General features: G+C 36.8%; 1 non-coding gene across 1 annotated transcript; it reads left to right on the plus strand.

Moving 5' to 3' along the window:
* The first annotated feature begins 244 nt into the window (after positions 1-244).
* Positions 245-352, plus strand: LOC139078377 (U6 spliceosomal RNA). Its single transcript, XR_011531303.1, has one exon. It is a non-coding gene; the product is annotated as a U6 spliceosomal RNA (small nuclear RNA).
* Positions 353-17,045: the final 16,693 nt, after the last annotated feature.

Genomic DNA, 17,045 nt, shown 5'->3' on the forward strand with positions numbered 1-17,045 from the left:
GAGCACTTCCTTGCTCTCCGGCACAATGAAATGTTCCAAACTCACCTTGTACTTTCTCTACCCTAGATTGGGTCTCCTTTAGTGAAGAAAGATATTTAGAAGCCAAGATCTGGACATTTAGATGTGCTCAGTGCTACTAGGGTCTCTCAATGAACAGTTATCTTTAATTGAGATATAATTCATATACTATAAAATTCACCCTTTAAAAGCCAACAATTCAAAATGCAAATCAAAACCACAATGAGTGCTCACTTTGGCAGCACATATGCTAAAACCAGAATGATACACAAGGAGATTAGAATGGCTCCTGTGCAAGGATGGCACATAAATTTGTGGAGTGTAAAAAAAAATCCATAATGAGATACCATTTCACACCTCTTAAGATGGCTATCATAAAAAATTTTTTTTTAAACAGAAAATAACTAAGTGTTGATGAGGATGTGGAGTAACTGGAACTCTTGTGTGTTGCTGGTGGGAATGTAAAATGGCGCAGCCACTATGAAAAACAGTACAGCAGTTCCTCGAAAACTTAAAAATAGAATTTCCATATGACACAGCAATTCCATTCCTAAGTACATACCGAAAAATGTTGAAAACAGGGCCTTGTAAAGATATTTGAACACCTATGTTTATAGCAGCATCATTCACAATACCAAAAGGTGGAAGCTACCTAAGTGTCTATGAACAGATGAATGGATAAACAAAATGTGGTATATACATACAGTGGAATATTATTTTCCCTTAAAAAGGAGGGAAATTCTGACACATGCTCCCGCATGGAAGAACCTTGACATTATGCTCAGTGAAATAAGCCAGTCACAAAGAGAGAGTATGAGTCCACTTACATGAGGTACCTAGAGAAGTCAAATTCATAGAGACACAAAGTAGAGTGGTGGTTGCCAAGGGCTGGGGAGAGGAGGTAATGCGGTATTGCTGTTTAATGGGGTATGGAGTTTCAGTTTTGCAAGATGGAAAGAGTTCTGGAAATGGATGGTGGTAATGATTGCTCAACAATGTAAATGTGCTTAATGCCACTGAACCATACACTTAAAAATTGTTGAAATGACAAATTTTATGTATGTTTACCACAATTTTTAAAAAGTGTACAATTCAATGATTTTTACTGTATTCCCAGAGTTGAACAACCATCACCACTATCTAATTTTAGAACATTTTTATCACCCCGAAAAGAAACTTGGTATTAGCAATTACTCTCCAGTCTCCTTTTCCCTCCACTCCCTAATCTACTTTCTATCTCTATATATTTGCCTATTCTGGACATTTCATATACATAAAATCATAAAGTATGTGGCCTTTGTGAGTTTCATTTAGCATAATATTTTCAAGGTTCATCCATATTGTAATATGTAGCAGTACTTAATTTCTTTGCATGGCCAAATAATATTCCATTGTATGCATATACCATATTTGCTTATTCTCTCATTAGTAGGTTGATATTTGGATTGTTCCCATGTTTCGGCTATTAAGAGTAATGCTGCCCTGAATAATAGTGTCCAAGTTTTTGTGTGAACAAATATTTACATTTTTCTTGAGTATGTCCCTAGGAGTGGAATTGCTGGGCTATACGCTAACTCTGTTTAACTTTTTGAGGCACTGCCAGACTCTTTCCCACTGCGGCTGTACCGTTTTACATTCCTATCAGTGTATGAGGGTTTCAGGTAAACAGTTTTGGAATGTTGTCATTTTCTAAACTTTTTAAAAAGATTGTATAACTTGGTTTAAATCATTTGGCTTTGTGTTTTGTTTTCTTTTGCAAATTTTTAATAAAATAAGCTGAGGATGCCACACGTGAAAAATGAACTATTTTAATAATAAAATGTATAATATAACCTCTGTTGCCTATAATCCAGATTATATTTCTATTCAACCCTAACCTGTGGCTCTTGATTACTTGTCCGACTCTGGCAGGTAAGTATGGGGATGATTCTCAGATAGACCTGGCACGTGGCGCTGGGGACACTTTTTCAGCTCTCAGCATCACTCCTACCCCTCCTGCGCAATGCAGCGCAGCAGGGAACTACATTTCCCAGAATGCCCCACCCCCACCGCAGGTTGGAGTTTGCATGAAAGGAATTTGGGGGAAATTTGGAAGGCAGACGGGAAAAGGAATCTGTTATTCTCCAGAGGTGGTGACAGCCAGATGCTGCACAGATGTGAAAGTAACCGAGGCTTCCCGGCAAGCTCTCAGGAGCCGCTCCCCTCAGGCTGAGACCTTCGGCGCCCGCTTCTACCTTCGCAGCAGCCGCCCTGAGCTCGGTTGGCTCCGCTCTCCCAACAATCGTGTAAGCCCCTAAAGCTTTATTAAATAAATCCCTTATAGCCAGAGGATATAGAGTGGCTTGTGTTTTCCTGAACAAACTCTGAACACTACACATGTATCTGGGGGCAGAGGTACCATTTAACGTTTAATACTTTTAAAATACAATGAAAGGGGAAAATGTGTGTCTAGAGACAGTGTTTTTTCATCAACGAGGAATTTCGGTTTCTGAGCCAAAGCGGAGTCCAACCTTGCTATCCTTAATTTATGATGAGTATTAAAAAAAAGTATAGAAAAAGAAAAACGTGATGTTAAATACTCATTGTAAACAACGTTTAATGGTAGAATAATAATCCATCAAACAGATCTCCCACAATTTAACGAATTAGTCTCATAATGTTGGCATTTAGGTTATTTTTATTATTTTGACTATTATGAATAATCCTGAAAAGAGCGACTTTTTTGATTACTTCCTTTAGACAGTCTCCAAAAAGTAATGCTTCTGGTTCAAATATAAACATATTAAAGATTATTGATATACATTGCTAGATTGCTTTCCAGAAATGTAGCAATTTACACTTGTACACGTAGTGACCGAGAATTCATCTTGCCACTCCATGACTGCCATCAAATACTATAATGTAACCATCATGTTTGCTAATTTGATAGTGAGAATTTCACGTCTGCTTTTGATTCATTTGTTGATTAGCCACTCGTGTTCTCTCCCTCTCTTCCCGTCCTTTGTTCCAAACTTCACGCCCCTCTCCTCCTCTCCTTTCTTCTCCTTCCTTCTCCCTCCCTTTTCCACTCTCCTTTCTCTCTTTCTTTCCTACCTTCTTTGTTTCTCTGTCTCCCTCCCTCCTACCTTCCCTCCATTCTTCCTTCCTTTCTAGAATTCACATACTTTGCCTATGTCAGTCAAATATTATGTTTTTATAAATTACCCCCAACTTCCTGTTGCATTTAATTTTGTTTATGTTTTATGTCTTTATACCTTTATCCAGCAAAAATCCATTCCTTTAGATTCCTAACATTTTTTTAATATTAAAAAGTTTATTTGCCATTAAGAAAGCAGATAAATATTAACTTCTATTTTCTATTATTTATGGCTTGATTTAAAATTATGGCTTGATTTTATACATTTACTCTTTTAACTACCTGAACTTTTTTCTTTTGATACATATTAAAAGGAGATCTAACTTAATTTTCCCCCAAAATAACTAGTTGCTTGAGCACCCTTTGGGCAAATCCTATCTTTATGTAATTATATTTTAGATCCTAATTGTGGCTCTTTTTAATAATTAAGACATGCTTGTTGAAAAAAGTTCCATCACCTTAGAAATACGTAGTGTGGAAAGTGAAAGAATCCACACCCCAGAGAGAACCATAGCTAATGATCTAGTGAATTAAAAAAAAAATTAGCTTTTTAAATTGAGGTATAGTTTACACAAATATTATGCATAAAGTGTACAGTTTGAAGAGTTTTGACAAATACAGTCTTATAACCACCATCCAATCAAGATGTAAAATATTTCTACACCCAGAAAGTTCCCTCTGGCCCTTTTCCAGTCAACCCCATCCCCCCAAGGCAACAGCTCTTCTAATTTCAGTCTCTAGAGTTTAGTTTTAACTGATCTTGAACTTCATATAAATGGAATCATAAGTATAAACTCATCTGTGTCTGGCTTCTTTAACTCAACATAATTCTTCTGAGATTCATCCATGTTGTTCCGTGTATTAGCAGTTTATTCCTGTTTACTGCTGAACAGTATTCCATCGTGTGGATAAACCACAATTTATCCCTTCACTTATTGATGGACACTTGGCTTCTTTCCAGCTTGGGGCTATGTCAAATAAATCTTCTAAGAACATTCTGCCACAAGCTCTTTTGTGGACATTGCTAGGAGTGGAATGACTGGGTCATAGGGTAAGGGGTAACTTTCATTTTATAAGAAACGGACACACAATTTTCCGAAGTGCTGGTACCACTTAAATACCCACCAACAGTGTGGGATAGCTGCTCCACAGCCTCACCAACACTTGGTATTACCTTTTGTGTGTGTGTGTGTGTGTTATTATAATTTTAATAGTTAAAAAAAATTTGGCACAATCACAAAAGTTGCAAGTACGGTACAAAGAACATTTTTTCCTCCACCATTTCAGAGTAAGTGGCCAACTTGATGCCCCATCTCCCCCCTAATTCTTTAGTGTGTATTTCATACAAACAAGGACATTCTCCTACATAAGCATCAAAATTACAAAGTTAATATTGGTGCATTACAACCATCTAATCCTCAGACACTGTTCAGTCTTTAACAATTTTCCCAATAATGTTCTTTCTAGTAAAATGATCTAGTTCAAAAAGTATTTGTTGCATTTAGTTGTCAAATTTCTTTAGTCTCCATCAAACTGGAATTGTTCTCAGGTTTCCTTTTTTAAAGTTTTGAAGTTTCCAAGCCAATTATTTTGTAGAATGGCCCCAAATTTGGGGTTATCTGATGTTCCTTCATAATTACATTCAGGTTATGCATCTTGGGCAAGATTATCATAGAAGACACATGACTTTAATTTGTCCCCTTACTGATGATATTCACTTTGATCATTTGAATAAGGTGGTATCTGCAAGGCTTCTCCACTTTTCCTTTTGTAATAAATACTTCTGTGAGGAGGTACTCTGACATTAGGTAACTATTCCATTGCTTCCCAAACTTTCAGTTTGTTCATTTATCAATTTATATCTGTATGAACCCATGGTTTCCTATGTTCTTCAGTGAGTAATAATCTATTACTATCATTATTTATTTTGATACTTAAATTGTCCCAGATTTGGCACTCCAAGCTGACTTCTGTGTCCTTTTGACATGTCCCTATCATTCTTGGACAATTCTTTGTTTTCTGGCACAAGAACTTCCAGGATAATCTTGAACTTTTCCTGCCCAGTCTTGAAATCAGCCATTTCTCCAAGAAGCCTTAGTTTCTTTTAATGGAGAATGGTATTTAGAAACCAAGATTTAGGCACTTGGTGTTGCTCAACATTATTAGCATATCACTGCTCCCAGTGCCTCTCTCAGGAGAGAACTAGGGAATTTATGGATGGATACACACACACACACACACACACACACACACACATTTTACATCTATGCTCATTTTCATACCTGTCTACATGTACTGAAAACCATGAATCTACAGCAATACTTCCAATTCCAATCCAACTAAGGTTCACTTTAGTTTTCCCCCTCTCCATATTTGTAGCCCCTTTCTCTGACATGTGTTATCCTTATTATATTGACTTATCTGATCAATACGCTGAATATTTCCAATCTCCCATGTACACTGCCAACCCCTCTCCCATGTGGTCACCCTCCTTGCTATGCTTACCCTCTGACACTCCATTCCAGATCAGTCCCTACCAGAAGACGCTACTCTCCTTGCTCAGGTTCTGAAATCCTGCTTTGGGCCTCCCATCCATGTGGATGTCCTCCTTAGTCCATCAGGCTCTGTATCTCCACGCTGGGCTATCTCCTATATGGACTCTGCTCTTCCTCTTCAAGCTCAGACGTCACACTGGGCTTCCCTCTGTGTGAGCACCTGTCTCACCGTGCTTATGCTCAAATTTGCCACGTTGGACTGTCCCTGAACTTGTCTGCACAGCCAGAGCTCTGATACACTGTTCTAACCCATAGTGGCTGCTCTCTTCCCAAGTCTCCCTCATGGGCACCTTCCTTGCTCTGCTCCACATAATGGCTTGAGGACTGAATCATTTGGGAAGGGAATGGAAGGGAAGAGGGTAGAGAAAGAGGAAGGGTGTGGAACTATTGTCATTCCTTTAAATTTTAGTTATTCCAAAGGGTGTGACCTAGTGTCTCATTATGTTTTTAATTTGTGTATCTCTGATGACTAATGGTGGATGGCTTCTTTTATGTGTCTACTGGCCATTCCTACATCTTCTTTTGTCAAGTGTCTATTGAGGTTTTTGCCCATTAATAAAGTTGTTTCTCTTTGACTTACTGATTTGAAGGGGTTCTTCATGTATTCTGGATCCAAGCCCTTTTTAAATGTATGTATTGAGAATGTATTCAAGCACTCCGTGGTTTGCTTTTTTATTTTCTTAATGATGTTAATGATCAGAAATTTTTACATTTTATGAAGTTTATTTATGAGTTTTTAATTTTGAGGCTAGTCTTTCTTGTGTTGCATCTGAAATATTTGCCTATCCCAAATTCATGAAGATTTTCTCCTGTGTTTTCTTTTAAAAGCTTTAAATGTTTAGATTTTATGTTTAGGTCTTTGATCCATCCCAAATTAATTTTTGTGTATGCTGTGAGGCAAAGACCAAGGTTATTTTTTCCATACAGATATTTAGTTATGCCAACACTTTTTGTTGAAAAAGATCTTCATTTCCTGATGAATGACCTGGGATCCTTTGTCAGAAAACAATCATCATATATGTGCAGATTTATTTCTGTACTCTCTGTTCTGTTCCATTGATTTGTAGTCTAGCAATACACTCACACCCCTTGCATTGATTACTGCAGCATTAGATTCAGGCGCTGTTAGTCCTCCACTTTTGTCCTTCTTTTTCAAGATTGTTTTTGCTGAGTCGTTTGGGTTTCCATATAAATTTTAGAACTAGCTTATTGATTAGCCACAAAAAAATGACCCTTGGGATTTTGATCAGGATTATGCCAAATCTATAGGTCAAATTGGGGAAAACTGCCACATTAATGATATCAAGTTTTCTATTCCATGAACATTATATATCTTCATTCATTTAGGTCTTTGCTAAGTTTTCTCGCAATGATTTATAGTTTGCAGCATAAATGTCTTGCAGATCTTTTGTCAATTTGATCCCAAATATTTTGTTTTCCTTTTTTTTTTTTTTTGCTGGGAAAGATTCGCCCTGAGCTAACATCTATTGCCAATCTTCCTCTCTTTTATTTTCCCTCCCCAAAGCCCCAGTACATACTTGTACATTCTAGATGTAAGTCCTTCTAGTTCTTCTACACGAGCCGCCACCATAGCATGGCTACTGACAGACAAACGGTGTGGTTACACACTCAGGAACTGAACCCGAGTTGCCAAAGCAGAACGCATGGAACTTTAACCACTAGGCCATCAAAGCTGGCTCCCAAATATTTTGCTTTTAAATGCTGAATGGTACTTTTTAAAGTTCATTTAAAGTTCATAAAGTGGTACTTTTTAAAGTTTATTTTTTCAATTGCTTGTTGGTAGCATATACAAATATAGTTGATTTTTGTGTATTTGCCTTGTATCATGCCATGTTCTTAAATTCTCTTTTCAGTTTTAGTATTTTTTTCATAGATTTTAAACAATCTTGTTATCTGTAGTAAAGGCACTTTTGCTTCAACCTTTTTCAATCTGTATACCTCCTTTTTTTTTTTTTTCCTGAGGAAGGTTTGCCCTGAGCTTACATCTGTGCCTATCTTCCTCTGTTTTGTCTGTGGGTCACTGCCACAGCATGGCCAACACCAAGTGGTGTAGATACAGATCTACACCAATGTGCCTGGGAACCAAACCAGGGCCACCAAGGTGGAGTGAGTCCAACTTAACCACCAGACCCACGGGGCCAGCCCCGTATACCTATTTCTTTCTCTAGTCCTATCACATTGGCTAGGACTTCCAATACAAAGTCAAATGGAAGTCGTGATAGAGAAGATCCTTGCATTTTCTTGATTTTAAGGCAACATTTTTCAATATTTCACCATAATCATACAATATTAGCTGTAGGATTTTCTTAGATGCCCTTTAGCAGTTTGAGGAAGTTCCTTGCCATCCCAGTTTGACATGTTTTAATTATGAACTGATGCTCTCTTTTATCAAATGCTTTTTCTGAATCGACTGAGAGGATGATATAGGTTTTCACCTTTACTTCATCATTGTGACAAATTTCATTGATTGATTTTCTAAGGTTAAACTGCCCTTGCTACCCCAGAATAGATCTCATTTGCTAAATTCTGTTTAGGATTATCGTACCTATGTTCATGAAAGATATTGGTCTGTAATTTTCCTTTTTTGTAATATCCTTTGTCAAGTTTTATACCCAGGTTATGCTGACCTTATAAATGCATGAGGAAATAGTCTCTTATCCTGTAATTACTGAAAGAATTTGTATACAATTAGTATCTTTTCTTCATTAAATACGTGACAGAATTCACCACTGAAGCCGTCTGTGCTTGGAGTTTACTTTGTTGAAAGGTTTGTTATTACAGCTTTGGTGTGTTTAATAGATATAGGACTCTTCAGATTTTCTATTTCTTCTTGGCTATATTTTAGTAAATTGTGTTTTTCAAGGAATTTGTCCATTCGTCTAAATATTCACATTTGTTGGCATAAATTTATTCATAATAACATGTCATTCTCGACATTGGTATCTCGTGTTTTCTCTTTTAGTCTTGCTAGGGTTTTTTCAATTTTATTACTTTCAAAAAACAATTTTGGGCTATGTGGATATACTCTGTTATAGGTGTGTATCCTCTTTTATTGATTTTTTGCTCTTATTTTTATTATTCCCTTCCTTCTACTTGCTTTGGCTTTTCTTTGAAGTTCTTGTTCTAACTTCTTGCATTGGCAGCTTAGATCATTGATTTACAACTATCTTCTTTACTAATACATAGATTTAGATCTATAAATTTATTTCTACATATTGCTTTAGCTGCATCTTACAAGTTTTGATAGGTTGCATTTTCATTATAATCAGCTCAGAATATTTTATAATTTCCATTGTAATTGCTGCTTTGACCCATGGATTATTTTTGAACTTTTTTTCCTTAATTTCTAAATACTTTTAGATTTTCAAGTTATATTTCTGTTAGTGAACACTAATTTAATTCTGTAGTGGTCAGAAATAATACACTGTATGTTTTTAAACCTTTGAAATTTGTTGAAACTTGCTTTATGGACTGAAGTATCTTTTATTTGATAAGTGTTACGTGTACACTTGAAAAGAATGTGTATTCTGTACTTTTTTGGGGTGTAGTGGTCTATAAATACTAATTAGGTAAAATTGGCTGACAGTGTTGTTTAGATATTCTATATTTTAATTCTCTGATTGTTCTATAAGTTACTAGGAAAATTGTGTTGAATTCTCTAAATATGATTGTAGATTTGTCTATCCTTTTATTCAGTTCACTGCTGCTTTATGCATTTTAGAGCTATGTTCTCAGGTGCATATAAATTTAGCATTGTTAATGCTTTCTGTTGAATTATCTCTTTTATCAGTATGAATCTCCCTCTTTATTTCAAATAATAGCTTCTTGCCTTAAAGTTTACTTTCTCTGATATTAATATAATCATATTTGCTTTCTTTGGTAAGTTTAACTGACATATTTGAATCATCCTTTCACACTAATTTGTGTGTTCATATTTTGGTGTGTCTTACGTAAGCAGCATGTAATGGGGTCTTTTTAAAAATCTTTTATCAATCTATGTTTTTTAGTCAGGTATTTTGTTCCTTTCCACTTACTCTAATTATGGAATAATTAGGTTGGGGTTAATTCTACTCACTTGCTATTTGTTTTCTATTTTTCCCATCTGTTCTTTTCTTTCTCCCTTCATGCCTTTTTTTGCTTTTAAAGATTGGCACCTGAGCTAACATCTGTTGCCAATATTCTTTTTTCTTCCTCTTCTTCTCCCCAAAGCCCCCCCCCCCCCCCACCACTACATAGCTGTATATTCTAGTTGCGACTGCCTCTAGTTGTGCTGTGTGGGATGCTGCCTCAGCATGGCTTGATGAGCGGTGCCGTGTCTGCGCCCAGGATCCGAACTGGCAAAACCCTGGGCCGCCAAAGTGGAGTGCGCAAACTTAACCACTCAGCCACAGGGCCAGCCCCCATGCCTTCTTTTAATTAATCAAGTATTTTAATATTCCATTTTATCTTGTTTTGTTTTCTTTTACTATCGGTCTTTTACCAGTTAATCCTAGAATTTACAAAATGCATTCTCAACTTATTACAGTGTACCTATCATTGTCACAAATAATGCAAGATCTTAAAACAATTTATCTCCATTACCCACACATACACATTTTTAGTGCTTTTATATATTTTATTCCCTACCAATGTTATAAATCCCACAAATATTTGTTACAATTGTTGTTTTAATAGTCAATAGGTTTTATATTTCTCAGTGTGATGATGCGGGATCATCTCCCTTCAACTTGAATACATTCCTTTAGGATTTATTATCATGTTAGACTACTAGGGATGTCTTAGAACTTTTTTTTACTTTCATATTTGAAGCTTTTTTTTGTTTTGAACACAATCCTAAGTGGCAGGGTTTTTTTTCCTTTCAGCAGTTTAAAGATATTATTCCATTGTCTTCCAGCTTCCATAGATTTATGTTAAGATATCGACTATCAGCTATATTGTTTCCCTAGGAGATACTGTATCTTTTTTCTGGCTACTTTTAAGATTTTCTTTTTATCTTAAGTTTTTAGAATTTTGACTATGGTGTGCTTATGTGTTTTTGTTTTTTGTTTTTAATTATCCTGCTTGGTGTTTGGAAGCTTTTTGAATCTGTGAGCTTTATCATTCATTAAATTAGGACACTTCTCAAATATTGCTTGTGTCCTTTCTCCCTCCTCTCTTTCTGGGACTCTAATTATACGTATGTTAGACCTTTTGTCTGTGCCTCACATCTCTCTCATACCTTGTTCTTTTTCGTTATTTTTCCTTCTGTGTTCAGTTTAAATGCTTTCTGTGACTATCTTTGAGTCTAGTCTAGTGCTGTAACCATTCAAATAGTTCTTAATTTCAGATATTTCAACTTATATTTCTAGAATAACCATTTGATTCCTATTCATAGATTCAAATTCTCTATCAAAGTATTCTATCTTTTCATCGATTTTGTCCTTTTCCTCCAATTTCTTTCTTTTTTTTCCCCCTCCCCAAAGCCCCCCAGTACATGGTTGTATATTCTAGTTGTAGGTCCTTCTGGTTCTGCTATGTGGCATGCTGCCTCAGCATGTTTGATGAGCAGCGCCCAGGATCCAAACCGGCAAAACCCTGGGCTGCCAAAGTGGAGCATGCAAACTTAACCACTCAGCCACAGGGTTGGCCCCTCCAATTTCTTTAACATACAAATTACAGTTATTTTGAAGTTTTTATTGGCTAACTCTAATATCTGAATCATCTCTCGGTCTACTTCTTTTACTCTTTTGTCTCAAGGTGATTTGGTTGTTCTTTTCTTTGCATGTCTAGTGGTTTTTTTGTTTTGTTTTGTCTGCTGGTTAATATAGTGGTTAACATAGTAAAGAGACTCTAGATTATATTGACTTCCTCTGGGTGTTGAATCTTGTTCTGGCAGCAAGTGTCTATTTAAGTTTAGTCCTTACTCCTATTGTGTAACACTGCTAGTTCATGATCCTCAATCCAAGGATGTGGACTTTCTGAGACGTCCATTAATGGCTAAGTATTTATGAAGGTTTATACATTCTACATTAGGCTGGGCCTAACCTCTCATGTCTCTGCCTTATTGTGCAACCTCTGAAATCTCTGTTCAGCTCTCAACCTCCCAAACATTATTCTCTGCAAGGTCTCCTGGAGCCTTGCCCTGCTCATACACATCTTAACAGTGGATCAAGTACCTGGGAGAAATTTTTACGCAATTTTGGAGGGCTCCTTCTTTGCATTCCCTCTTCTAAGGGACCTTGCCCTTCAAACCCAGCTGTGTTAGTAGGCCTGAACTCTGAGTTCTGTTTCCTCTGCCCAGAGACCTTGCTGCCCTCTGCTGGGGCTCTATATCCTTGTGCTGGGATGGATATGAGGCTGACCTCATGTGCTTCCCTTTTCTGAAGGGTAATAATCCTGCCTTGGTTTTGTCCAGTGCCTGCAACTGTTATTTTACACAATTTGTCTAGCTTTTATTGTTGTTTACAGCAGGAAGGTGAGTCCAGTGTCAGGTACTCAATCATAGCTAGAGCTGGAAGTCAAGAGATTCATATTTTAAAAGGGATGAATTTAAGGAACCATTCTGTTTTTCTCATCTCTAGTTGTAGTGCAAGGCTCAACATAAAGAGTCTCTTACCAAATGCTCCTGCTCAAATTCAAATTCCACATTGAAAGTCCTATATCTTTATAGCGTTCTGTCTTTATTTTCAGGCTTTCCATGAAACAGTTAATAGCTTAATAAAATATACTCATCCTAATCTTTGCTAAATTTTCTATTCATATAATTGGAGTAAAATTAAAACCTTTACATATTGATTTTCATATTTATTGATCATTACAGAAAAAAGTTAGATTTCTTAGGTCAAAGATAGAATACGCAAGTACAAGTGCTCAGATTTCTTCAATTGTTAAGAGTGAAAGAGATGAGCTTTGGCATCTTGTTCCTTCTTTTTTTAATTTTTAAAAATTTTTTCCAGTTTTGAGATGTAATTGACATATAACATTCTATTAGTTTTAGGTGTACGTCATGATCATTTGAGATATATATATATATATTGTGAAATGATTGCCACACAATGACTTTATTAATATCCATCACCTCACATAGTTACAAGTTTTTTTCCTTATGATAAGAACTTTTAACATCTACTTTCTGGGGCCGGCCAGTGGCCAAGTGGTTAAGTTCATACACTCTGCTTCCGCAGCCCAGGCTTTTGCTGGTTCGGATCCTGGGTGCCATGGACATGGCACCGCTGGTCAGGCCTCGGTGAGGTGGCATCCCACATAACACAACTAGAAGGACCCACAACTATAATATGCAACTACATACTGGAGGGATTTGGGGAGAAAAAGCAGAAAGAAAAAAAAGAAGATTGGCAAGAGTTGTTAGCTCAGGTGCCAATCTAAAAAAAAAAATCTTAGCAACTTTCAAATACACAATACAGTATTTTAAACTTTAGTCACCATGCTGGACATTAAATCCCCAGAACTTATTAATCTCATAACTGGAATCTGTACCTTTTGACCACCTTCACCCATTTTGCCCTCCCCCTGCCTTTGGCCACCACCAGTCTGTTCTCTGCATCAATGAGTTCATTTTTTCTACATTCCACGTGTAATTGAGATCATACAGCATTTGTCCTTCTCTGTCTGATTTACTGCATTTAGCATAATGCCCCCACGGTCCATCCATGTGTGTGTCAGAAATGGCAGGATTCCCTTCTTTTTTAAGGCTGAGTTCATATATGTATATATATGGAATCACATTTTCTTTATTAATCCATCAATGGACACTTAGGTTATTTCCATCTCTTGGCGGCTGCACTGAACATGGGGGTACAGATATCACTTCAAGATAATGTTTTAATTTTCTTTGGGTAAATACTCAGAAGTGAATTGCCGGATCATATGGTAGTTCTGGTTTTAATTTTTTGAGGAACCTCCGTCGTGTTTTCCATAGTGGCTGCACCAATTTACTTTCCTACCGACAGTGCACAAGTGTTCCCTTTTCTCCACATCCTTACCAGCACTTGTTGTCTTTTTGATAATAGCCATTCTAATAGGTGGAAGGTGATATCTCATTATGGTTTTGATTTGCATTTCCCTGATGACTAGTGACGTTGAGCACTTTTTCACATATCCGTTGGCCATTTGTATATCTTCTTCGGAAAAATGTCTATTGAATTCCTCTGCCCATTTGGTAATTGGATTGTTTGGTTTTTTGCTAGAGTTGTAAGAGTTCTTTATATATTTTGGATATTAACCCCTTATCAGATATACGATTTGCAAATATTTTCTCCCATTCTGTAGGATGCCTTTTCATTTCCTTTGCTTTGCAGAAGCTTTTTTGTCTGATGTAGTCCTTCTTGTTTATTTTTGCTTTTGTTGCCTTTGCTTTTGGTGTCAAATCCAAAAGATCATCGCCAAGCCTGATGTCGAGGAGTTTACCTCCTATGTTTTCTTCTAGGAGTTTTATGATTCCAGGTGTTTGAGCTTTGTCATCTCATTCCTTCTTGCTTTTTGATTAATGCAAAACCCAAAGGAATAAATATTGTGTACCTTCACTAAAACTGGCGTAGACACAAAATTACATTAAAGTTAGGGAGCTCTGTAATTCTCATCTCTTCCACAAATTGCATTTTAGGACAATTCAATCCCTGGGTAGGAGCCTAAAACACAATTTTATAGTAGAAAAGCTTCTGTGTTATGGTCATAGAAACAAGAATTTATTTTTGTTTCCCTCATGTTGGAAAGAATAAAGAAGTTATTTAGCAATCCCTGTTTCTCCAAAACCCTATTGCTATTTACTTGACATTGCAGATTAATGTTATTTAAATGTTTCAAAGGGACTTTTTAAAATAGGGGGCCCACTATGTTCAAAGAATTTATTCAGTCATTAAAAATATAATGAATATTTAATGTTTAAATAATGCAGGGGTAACAAAAATGTGTCAAATATTCTTATCTTCAAGCATTTATTGTGGGAGGGATAGATAAACATAGTATATGGAAGTAAGTGGCCCTTGCAACTGTTTGTAGTGTTATGAAAGTTCCAGGAGAGGAAAGATCTTATTTGTTTGGGTGATCAAAAAAGGTTTCATGAACGCAGTATCATCAAATTTAGTCTTGGGGCCAGCCCCGTGGCCGAGTGGTTAAGTCTGCACGCTCTGCTTTGGCGGCCCAGGGTTTTGCTGCTTCCAGTCCTGGGCGCGGACATGGCATTGCTTGTCAGGCCACATTGAGGCAGTGTCCCACATGCCACAACTAGAAGGACCCACAACTAAAATATACAACTATGTACTGGGAGGATTTGGGGAGAAAAGGCAGGAAAAAAATTTAGTCTTAAAATTTTGGGTAGGATTTTGACTGGTGGTGAAAAAAGGAAAGGGTGTATAAGCTGGGAGAACCGCAGTCAAAGACAGAAAAGAAGGGAATAGCAGAAGGTCTACTTTGTCTGGAAACCAGAAATAACAGTGGGAAAGGGATGTGGGTCTCCTTGATGGGAGTTTCGATACCAGGTTGGGGGATGTAGCCTACGGGGAACCGGAGAATTGACTGATTGGAGGAGCGCGACCTGAGTACAAAATCTTTGACAGTGTTGTGAGTTTGCATAAAATTAAAATGATATAATGTAAAACACTCTCCTATATTCCAAAGTTGAGTCCTCCCTACATTATTATTTTTAAATTAGTCTATAGAAAAATAAATGATAAATGCTCATGTTCACTACAGCATTATTTGCAAAAGCGAAGACATGGAAACATCATAGTGTCCACTGACAGAGGGATGGATAAAGAAAATTAATATATATAATATATATTATATATAATGGAATATTACTCAGCCATAAAAAGTTTTTAAAAGAATGTTTTTATCTGGCAAAACTAAAAGTTGGCAATCCTACGTTGGTCCTTAAAACATTGTTTTTGAAACATTATTGGTGAGAAAACTAGAAGCCTGGGAACAACTGGCACATGCAGTCAATTTAGACAAAAGGGAGATTGGAGTTGGTTCAAGTACTCTTGGATAGAGTGGAGAAAGTGGGCTGAAAGGAGGAAAGATATTTGGGAAATGAAACTTAGAAAATGAGGCATCCGTTTGGCTATGTGAGTCAACAGAGGACAATTCCAAGGGTGCCATTGAGAAAAACAGGAGAGTAAGAAGCACGCTGGCTTTTTGGTAGTGGCAAAGTAGGTAGAGGCTGACAGGGAGGACTATTTTAGTTTTGGGAATGTTCTGTGGATGTTCCTGTAGGACAGCTGTTTGGAAATGTCCCATGGCCAATTGAAATGTCAGTCTCAAGCTCGGGAAGGAGGCTCATTTATTGATGAGACAACAGACATTTATTTTACACCTACTATCAGCCAAGCACTAAATTTAGGGGAAAGAGATATATTTGCATGTCATTTATATAGACTTCCTTAAAATTATCTTCTCCTCATTAAGTACTTGTTACTTAATATAATCCTTTTATCTTTGTTTTATGGTGCTTCTGAGAACCTTTAATTCAAAGATACATTGCAAATACAATAATAAATATTTGAAATTTGCAACTGATCTACAAAATCATAAATGAATAGAAAACTAAGACTGAGAAAAAACTTTTAATGTATTAGTTAGCAGAGGCTGCAGTAACAAAAATCTCAAACATGTAATGGCACAGCGCCATGAAAGTTTCTATCTTGGTCACGGTGAATAGGTGGGTAGAATGGCTCTCCTTAGAGACCCAGGCTGAAGGAGATTCCACCTCATGAACAACACATGGCTTCTAAGCTCACTCTGTCACCTCCGTCTCAGTCAGCATGCATTGGAGAGTTCAGGCCTCAGAGTGGCAAACATCACTTCTACTCACACTCCACTGGCTAAAACTCAGTCACATGGCCCAATCTAACCACAAGGGCAGCTGGGAAGCACAGTCAAGCTTTGTGTGCAGGAAGAAGAGGAAATAAATTTTGTTGAATAATTAGCAGTCTGCCATAATTTGCATTAAATCATCTCGGGAAAAGTTAAACTCTAATAAATAAGACAGTTGGTTATAAAGAGCATTTTGTATATCAATGAACAGAATCTTTAGCACTGCATCTCTGGTGAGAAGTTATTGCCATTTTTTAGGATGTTCTACTCATGTAACAGTTAAACCATGCTTAATAATGGTAAAAATAAAACTAGAAAAGAGTTTAATTCCTATAACATTGTTCAGAGTCCTTGCAAGGGTATCATTTGCTTTTTTTTGCTGAAAAGCAATCTAAGCTAAGCGACCTGAAATGATGGGGGGCAAGAGGAAAGAGGACAATATACCAGGATTAATATATTTTCTGTAAGCAGATCCTTTATGACCTTCCTCTTTATTCCCAGGA

Source organism: Equus przewalskii, chromosome 1 (genome assembly GCF_037783145.1).
Source record: "Equus przewalskii isolate Varuska chromosome 1, EquPr2, whole genome shotgun sequence".
NCBI classification, from domain to species: domain Eukaryota; kingdom Metazoa; phylum Chordata; class Mammalia; order Perissodactyla; family Equidae; genus Equus; species Equus przewalskii.